The sequence below is a fragment of the Camelus bactrianus genome, chromosome 8, assembly GCF_048773025.1.
Source record: "Camelus bactrianus isolate YW-2024 breed Bactrian camel chromosome 8, ASM4877302v1, whole genome shotgun sequence".
Taxonomy (NCBI): domain Eukaryota; kingdom Metazoa; phylum Chordata; class Mammalia; order Artiodactyla; family Camelidae; genus Camelus; species Camelus bactrianus.
Genome location: NC_133546.1, coordinates 36,376,939 through 36,386,449, shown reverse-complemented (window position 1 = coordinate 36,386,449; position 9,511 = coordinate 36,376,939). Strand labels below are relative to the sequence as shown.

General features: G+C 38.1%; 1 pseudogene; it reads right to left on the bottom strand.

Moving 5' to 3' along the window:
* Nucleotides 1-1,996: 1,996 nt before the first annotated feature.
* On the bottom strand, nt 1,997-3,551 carry LOC105077414 (DNA (cytosine-5)-methyltransferase 1 pseudogene; annotated as a pseudogene).
* Nucleotides 3,552-9,511: the final 5,960 nt, after the last annotated feature.

Genomic DNA, 9,511 nt, shown 5'->3' with positions numbered 1-9,511 from the left:
CACATAGGTTTATTATGATTGTTAGAACTTTAAAATTATACTTCTTTTAAAAATGTCCCTCTGTGTCCTATTTAGAATTTTTCACCTTAAATATAATCAACCTAAGATTTATACTACCATTCCTGCCCACTCATTCTCTCTCTCCATCTCTCTTTATCTATCATTTTATTTTAAATCTTTCATTGTAACTTTGTGTTAAGTGTATTTTTTGTAAGCAGCATATAAGAGTATTTTAATTAGGTAGCTATATAATTATATAACATTTAGACTGGTAAAGTTTAGAGAAATGGCTTTACCTTATTTTTATTATTTAATTTTTCTTCCCTTTATTTTCACTGGCGTGTATATTTTTTCCATTATTATTTTGAAAGGTCCACTGTACTGCTTTATTTCGTTAGTGGTCACCTTCCCTTTATCTGCTTTCAAAAAGACACATATTTCACAACCATAATATAGAACAAAATACCTATTATTTCTCCCAAATTTGGGTCTCTGGGATATTTTCACTAATCCTTCCCTTGTTTTACTCTCTCCTTTCTTTTCATCCTCTGAACCATTTAGAAAGCTTCTCTTACTGTACAATCTTCCTTTCCCCTCCAACTCTTTTGTTTGCCTAAGATGTTTCATTATTCAAACATGTAACTCACAGTGTGATTTTTCTGTTTCAAGAGTCCTATTTAGCACATTCTTAGAAAGGGTACCTCTACTTATGTATATTTAATTGCATATTTGTAGAATGTATATTTTGCTACTCACAATTGTTTCCCTTTCTTTTCATCTTTCCCTCCATTCTGATGCATCTGTCATTTGGCTAGTGTCATTTATTAATTTTCTTAGATAGCCAATTGATTAAATCAGCCTAGAGAGTCATGTTTTAATCATTTGGCTTCATAACACTCCAAAACTAAAGCAACGGCATTTATTCTACTCCCAAATCTGCATTCTGGGCAAGGCTCAATAGGGATAACCCATCTCTGCTCTCCCTGGTGTTGCCTGGGGTTTGTGGAAGGTTGGGGGCTGGAGTCATCCAAAGGCTTATTCACCCACCTGTAGATGCTTCTACATTGATCATTAGAAAGTTCAAACAACAGGAGTCTAGAAGAGACCCTCTTTACATATCTTTCTCCACCCTTATTTAGAATCTTGATATGGTCTTTCTAGGATGACTGCTTCAGGGTAGCTGGACTTCTTACTTTTAAAGGCACACATGTTCTGAAAGACAGACAGACAGAAAGAAAGAGAGGTCGAGCAGAAGGCATATGGCCTTTTATGATCTAGCATGAAAAGCTACACATTCCACTTTCAACCTTTTCTACTAATTAGAAACAAGTTTCTAAATTCAGCCAACATTCCTACACTCATGAGGAACAAAATTAGACTCCACCTTCGAATGGGAGCGCACCAAATCGTTTAGAGAAATGTTTTAAATCCTCTACAGCCTGTAAGATGATGATGATGATTTATTTTAGAAATATCACAATCTATGTCCAAGTTTTTTCAAACCACAGGCTTAGAATTTTACTTGGCAACAGGAAAATTAGCTTCATTATGTGTTTAATCATCATCTCTGTTAAAATAAAATACAACATGGAGACCAGATTTGCAAATTCCTTGAACACACAAAACCAGTTAAGCGAAACCCAATTTAGCTTATCCTGCAACAGAAGCAAAACTTAATCTGGGTTGTTTCTTTGTAAACGCCTCTGAAAACCAAAAGCAAAAGCTAAATTATTTTCCAAAAATGGCATAACATTTTAGCCAATACCCCATCAGTGGAAAAACCCCAATGCTACCACCAACCATTATAAAGATTAAACAGCTTCGTACTTCCACTATATGAGCTGTCATGTAACAACATGCCTCAGAGCTTCATTCCACTGTTGGCTTGCAGGCTCCCAGTTAGTCAACTGTTTTGTGCACAATAAACTCTTACCCTGGTGCCAGAAACAAGAGCAATGGGAAGGCAAACTAGTCCTTAGTAGTCTTCTCCTTGATTTTAACTCAGGTGCCCTCGAACTTGGGCCAAGTTAGAGCGCTTGATCTCCAAGCCAATGGCTTTGGCCGGAGTGGTGGCACAGCGTCAGCCACCTGCTGGTGCTTGTCCAGGATGTTGCTGAACAGTTGGCAGGTGTCAGGGAAGCCCTGGGAGCAGGAGAACTCCTTTATGCTCACCATATGGTGCTGCTCTGGGCAAAGCATGCGGTGGCAGCCCTGCTGGTCTCTGGGCTCTGGTTTGGTGACAGTCATGCTGAAGAAGCCATCCTACTTAAGTGGTCTGTAGAGGCCAGCCCAGTGGTTGTGCCTGTTCCTGGGGTGGGGTAGGTACCAGGGGATGAGGGTGTTGAACTGTCTGGCCGAGGAGTAACAGACTTTGCCCATTTCCACTTGGGAGCAGACCCCCAAGTGCCTGGTGCTGCTGCAGCCATTCTTCCCATTGTGGTATGCGTACTGTGGCTTCCTGGCCACGGTGCTGTCAGAGAGCCGCACCGCGATGTTGGGCAGGCCACGCCACTCTGAGCCCACGGCCCGAGGGATGTTCCGCATGTACTTGCACTTGTGTCTTGACAGTTGTGGTCCCTGAGGATGGGCTGGTACTGTGAGCCCTGAACTGCCTTTGGAACAGGGACTGAGACTCCCCATTGTATGAGATCTCCAGAGCCAAAGCTCCCTTCTGGATACAATTTTGTTGACTTTTTAAGTTTCTGGATTTTGACATCTCCATATGTTTGTTTTTTATTTTGTTTTTATTTCCTTCTTTCCATAACTCTGGTCTCCTGGATCCACTATGCAGATTTCTTATCTTTTGCACTGTATTTGTCATCTCCTTGTATTTTTTGCTCAGTGCTTCAAAATAGTTTTGTCTTTGATATTTTTGGTCATTAGTTAGAACTCAAAATTAACTGTTTTTATCTTGAATTATTTCATTTAATTGTTTAGTAAGGAATTAACAGTTTAGATTCCTAAAAGTCCTTTTACTTCTGCACTTGGATTGAATCACTGAAGTCATTCTAATATCTTTTCTTTATTCAGGCTTTCATATATCTCCCCTACAATCTTATTTCACTGGAGGTATGTAGTGTGTTCCACCTAAAATCTCCTCACTCTAACAGATGGAACCTTAATGTGCTGCCTTTTTCCTCTGCAGGTTCACAGATCTTGTCAGGCTCCATCTTCAGTGGTGCTGTCTCCCAGGTGTTGGAAGGTAAAGTGTTCTCTACCCTCTAGGCATTGTTGGTACAGATGCAGCAGACTGCTGTTCCCCTGCTTAGGTAAATGCAGCAAGTCCCATTGTTCCTTTGTCTTGTACTCCCAGAATTTGGGCAATGGGGACATGCAGCCATTCAGCTCCTATTTATCCTTTTGAGAACCAAAGAGACAAGGCGTCTTCATGGGAAAAGCATGGATGATGCCAGCTTTTCTCAAAGGAAGTTTGCAGATCTCAGTGGGTCAAGTTTTTCCCAGGACTTAATTTTCGGTCCTGTCTTCTACAGCATCTTCAAAGCTGATCCTCACACATGTTCATACAGTACTCAAGCCATTCTTTTTCTTTTCTTGTTGTTTATTTGCTTCAAGGTTTAACCTAAAAAAATACAATAAAACAAAGATATTTGTTTTAGATTTAAACCAATTACACATCCTTAAGGAAATAATTCTTGGCACTACAAATCTTCTTAACATCTGCCTTCTCAATCCCAATCTCATGATTTTAGCTTCCAGCTGTGAACAAGTTACCTGTGAGTTCCAGTTGCCAGTTAAAAGGGAGCTGCATGTTTGTAACGTGATAGCTTCCTTGAGACTGTCCACACTATCAAGGTTCTTACTAAGTAACAGGTTTTTAGTATTGATATGTTTCTTTCTGCTGCTAGCCTAACAACTTTAGTTTTTTTTGCAATTTAAGTATTTTTGCTGACACAGTGGCTTTCAGAGGGAACAACCATCTTCTTTTCATGACTTAAGATCATATCTTGGATACCATAAAACACAGCAAAACTTAAAAAAACCATTCAAAGCAGTAATTTCTTCATATCTGCTTAAAAATGACTTGTGTATAAATCACTCTGGAAAATTTTTTTATAACTTCAAATTATTTCAGAAACAAGTTGCAAATAGTGACTAAAGAAAATTAAAATTGCAACACTAATTCATTTTACAAAGAACAAGCAAAGAAGTAAGCCTGAGATAAAAAAATTAAGGGAAAATTGGAAGAGGTCCTATTAATTCTCTTCTCCAAAAGTTAAGACCATATTTGTTTCAAGAACAAGAATAACAACAAAACACTCATGGGTGAGGTCCAGCTGCTGATGCATTACATTTCGTGTTTCTTCCATCCATATAAAGAGAACAAGTCTAGAAGTCAATTAGGACTAAAAGTTTTACTTTTATTAAAAGCCTGTGACAGCTGAAACAAAGAAAGCTGTTGCTACATAATGCCAAACCACAGGGAAAGATTTTAGTATCAATCTGGCCTAAGGCAGTCATCTTTCTATGGAATTCACTCCAAGTCAAGAATAGAAATAATCACTTCCTTCATGCCTGAAAATAAATCTGTGGTTAGTATAGATTAAGAAGAAATGGGTCCATATACTTAGTTCATTTGTCTAAATTTTATTCTGAGATTTTTATGTTCACTTCTAAACATAATGTTTCTTAATATTATTTTGCTTAGCTTATTTTGATAAACGCTTATGTGTGTACTTGAAAGTTTATTCATGTGAAAGAGTGCTATTTGTTTCTAGTAGTTAACCACATCTTCTGAATGAACCCTGGTGATTCAGATTATGTGGATAAATAATAGGTAAAGAATCCTAAGTGCTGAATTTGAAACTTAAGCAAAAACCAAAAATGATCCATTTACTTATGTAATAAGTGTTCATTTAGCAACTACTCTGAACTAGAGAGTGCTGAGCATTAGCAATTCAAAACATTCTTTTTTTCAGTGAACGTCATCACTGCTCTGAAGGTTAAGTTACAGGTGGTGTAAAATTCAAGTATGTATCTGCAGCTTAATCATCTTAAGCATATTCATATATTTAAAAAGAGAGTGTGAGAATATTATCTTTTAGTAATAAACTTTTAATTTTGAAATAATTTGTGAGTACTAGAAATGCTGTAAAATAGTAGAGTTCCCCTAGCTCCTTCATTCAGCTTTCCTTGATGTTAAACTATTACCTAACCAACCATAGTTCATCTGTCAACATCAAGAAAATAACATTAATAGGATACTAATACTAATAACTAAATTGCAGATTTTATTCAGATTTCATCAGTTTTTCCACTTTTTCTCCATTCAGTAGGCAGCCTTTCTGTTTTGTTAATAGTTTCATAGAACCAAGGGTTGTGACTATAAAGAGCAATAAAGGGTGCTCATGGGAGCAGACTGGAAGCACCTTGGCACATTCAGGAGTCTAGGGTGATTGTTAGGCATGTGAGCCAAGGGCCACACTCTAAGACACACAGATAAATAAATGTAGAGCAGTGGTCTCAAACCAGTATCTCTTAGGCACACCAAGACCACAGATGTGTTCCGTTTGGCCACTGGTGCTCAGAAAGTATTGAATTCCTTCCTCATGTTCAACTACTAAAATTTTTCATATAAAAATCCAAGTTTCTGACTTTTTTTTAAAAAAACTAGAAGTTGTAATGATGCTAGGCTGTCAGCCTTCATGGCTACAGTCAGCAGGAGCTGGGTGCTTGATGTTCCCTCCTGTGGTTTCCAGGATGTACCATTTTCCAGAGCTTCCCTCACACTGAGGCTCAGAGCTATTGCCATTCCACCAACTCATAGGCTGTTTGCTTTAGCAATTTTCCCAAATGGCCCCCGTGGGCAGTTGAGCTTCTGATCTTCATCTGACAATCATGTATGAATGTCTTGACATTCAAACAAAAGCTTGAGGTGAGTTTGTGTGTCTCTCTGACTCATTTCCTTCATAAACTTGATATTAGCACTCATCCTGAGAAAAGAGGACATTTCTTAGGCACTTCAGAGTCTTGTTAGCCAACAGTTTGAGTTATGTTTTGTCCGTCCTCATCATAATGACACAAGGCACACTGAGCTTCTAAGTCTTCTAGGTCTCTCAGCACTAACATTTCTAATTTGTAAACCTAACTTTCCTATCTACACAGAAACTCCTATCTACCCTTTAAATTCACCCTTTGTAAAAACTTCTGACTGCTTCCAAATGCTTTGACTATTATGAATACTGTACTTTCAAAAATTAATCACTGCAATAATGTCTTTGGTAAATATAATCAAATTTTGATAATTTTATATTTTAACCTATTTTAAAGGCAGCACTGGCTCTTAAGTTTAGGACTTGATAGAATAATCCATTGCTTAACGTCCTGTTCAGTTGTAAAATACCTGGATTTTGCCAGGTGGACCTTGCTCTTTAACATATGAATTCTTCCAGCCTCTAGATTCTCCAAAATATATGCTCTATCTATGAAAGACAAGGAATATCATCTTTCTTTCACCTCAAACAGTTGGAGAATTATAGGGTCTAGCACCGGATTAACATCTCTGGTGGAGGTCATGCATGAAAATTAAAATACCATTTTTCATTGTGCTGTATTATACATTGCTACTGAAGCTGCAGAGAAGTTCTCATTACTTCTTTTCAAAAACATTGTAAATTTTGTTAATGCCAGCATCCTGTGATGAATGCCAATGCACTATTTGATATTCTACACTCTGAATTTTTCCCTCTCCTAGAATAAAGGGCAAATGGTCAAGTCTTGACCTACATATTACCCCATCTAAGCATCCTTTCTTTAAAAAAAATAGTTTATGTATATGTAAGAACTAATCTCTAAAATATTTCTGTCCTCACTACTTTTACAAAAGCCACTGATTTAGAAATGAGCTGAGGCCATCCAACTCATTGTGGATCAGTGATAATTTGCTTTGTATCCAACAACACTGTCTCAGCCAATAGTTTGTTTCCAAGGACACTGTCTTAGTTAATAATTTTAACCTGAATCCAGAACATTTACCTGCTAGTCTAAAGGATGTCAAAGAATCTAGGTAAATACACTTAACAGTCTATTTAAATGAAACCAATTTACGTCTTTGGCTTTAGTCTCAGTTACACTGAAGGCCCCAAGAAAATAGAAGACAACTCTCTCATATCCAATAGAAGGTCATAATTCCATATTTGTAAAGGACAGTTTCAAAAAATATTTTTGAAATTATTTTTCCTCAACCACAACAAAGATCTAAAGATTTGGGGTAAGAGAATGAGGCGCACTTTGAGTTCCATCAAAGAGAAAGGGCAGGTGGAGTGGCTCTTTTGCATTTCATGCCAAGGGAAAGGACTCAATGGGACCCTGGGAAAAGCTTGTATTGTGCTCCCTGAAGCTATGGATCAGAATAGATTGATACTGTCTCATGCATGAGAATCTAAAGGACAATCAGTGTAGCTACTGAGAGAGGAACACTCTACAAAGGGATTACTAAAAAGGGATTAAGCTTTACTTCGAGCCTTTGACAGGGATAAATATATATAAATGTTTCTCATGGACAAAATGTGCTCACTGCATGATAAAATAACGCTCATATACATTGTTCTCCAAAAGGACCACCTACAGTGGTAGAAAGAATTCAGCAGAAAGCAGCTGGGAGTGGACCATGGCTTGTCTAGTGATAAAACAGTAGATATGTAACCAAGCAGGACCATATGGGGCCTTCCCAGTTCAAAAACCTCCTGCCCCCATGTCCTCCTCCTGCCTCTTGTTTATAGAAAATCTTTATTCTACCAGATCTCCCTCCAGTCACAAAAGGCTTGTTCAAAAATTAATAATTGAAAGAATGTGAACATGTAGTAACAAAAAATAGCAGTTGGGTCAAGAGAACCGGTAAAAATTTAAACGGTAAATCAGCCATAGAGCAGTCACAGAATCTTTAGTTCCTCCCTTAAGGACATAGATAACAGATGCACATTCTTGAGTTGTTTCCAAGATACTAAAACCCCCACCAAATGGAAGAAGTTAACTGACTATGAGCAGGTAGCGCCCAGACCGTCTGGAGCTTGAGAACTGTCATGTTAACCCCTGTGACAATGCCCTGTTACCTCACCATCAACCAGAGAATTGAGCATGAGCTAATCATTCATCCCATGACTACCCGTCCCTCACTTTGCCTTTAAAAATTCCTCCCTAAAAAGCCATCGAGGAGTTCTGATCTTTTGAGCATTAGCCACTTGTACTCTTTGCTTGGTGCCTGCAATAAATACTGCACTTTCCTTCACCACAATCTGGTGCCAGTAGATTGGCTTTTCTGCACCCAAGTTTGGTTCAGTAACAGATATAAAAAAACAACGAGGCAGATGGAGACCCCCGTGACAAGGAAAGCTTAAAGCTAGAAATTCATATCAAGCGAGGAATCTTGAAATGTCCTTTAAAATGCCAAATTAGAACATGTGCCAATCCCAGCGGCATCAAGGCCAGCCCACTTAGTCCTGGAAAATTCATAAATGCTTCACCCCTTATGTCTATTTCTTCTCCCACTACTCCCCCTCTGCTCATGTTCAAACCAAAGAAGCCAGAAGCAGCCTTTTGAGTGGGAAGGAGAAGTGGGCAAATGGAGGAGAAGCTGTCCAAACTTTTCACTTCAGGAGGGTAGCCTTCAGAAGTCCTGTGCTAGAAAAGGAGAAAAGCCATAAAATTCTGTAAAAGATATAAGCATTTGACCATTATTCTCTATTAGACATAGTAATTACTGAATTGAAACTGATTTTTGGTGAATAAAGATCAAAACCAGAAACTTTTTGATTACCTAAAAATAACCAGAAATATCATGAAACTTATCCTAAGTTTCATCTGAATTGCTGAGAAACTAAGCAACTCCTCAAAGTGGGTTTGAACCCCCAGGAAACTGAATTAAGTTGACTTCTGACTACTGCCACCGCTCCTACTTCTTCCAAAGAACAGTGATGATTATCATCTGAAACAGCCTCTCCTGGGGCAAAGACATAAATATATGTCATGACTGGGGTCATCTGTGGGTGGCATTTCCTGCATTGTGCCAATGGCCCTACAGGTAGAGCTGCCAGATTTAGCAAATAAAATAAAAGACTCCAGGTTAAATCTGAATTACAGAAAAGTGGGAAGTACTTACTCTCAGTATAAGTGTATCCCAAACAGAGCAAATATATATATTTCTCTGAAAATCATATTTAAATGCTGTCTTGTACTTTTATCTGACCATCTTAACAGGGACTCTTCCAGTGAATGGAGAAAGGCAAGGAACAGACTCCTGAAGGTCCACCACTATGAAAGGTTTTGAGTGGTCAGGGTTAGATGAAGTGTTTAGGAAAGGAGTAGAGGTCAGGAAGGGGAAAAAAATAGAAAGAGGGGAAATCATAAAAAATGGTTAAGGCAGAGAGCACATTCCAAAGATGTTGAAGGTAAATGCGGCATTATTTAAAACTTACCATTTCTTTAAAATAAAGAACTGTAGTAGTAAATATTGTTGAGGGCCTGGGATAATAAGACAATACTGTGGTACATTTTC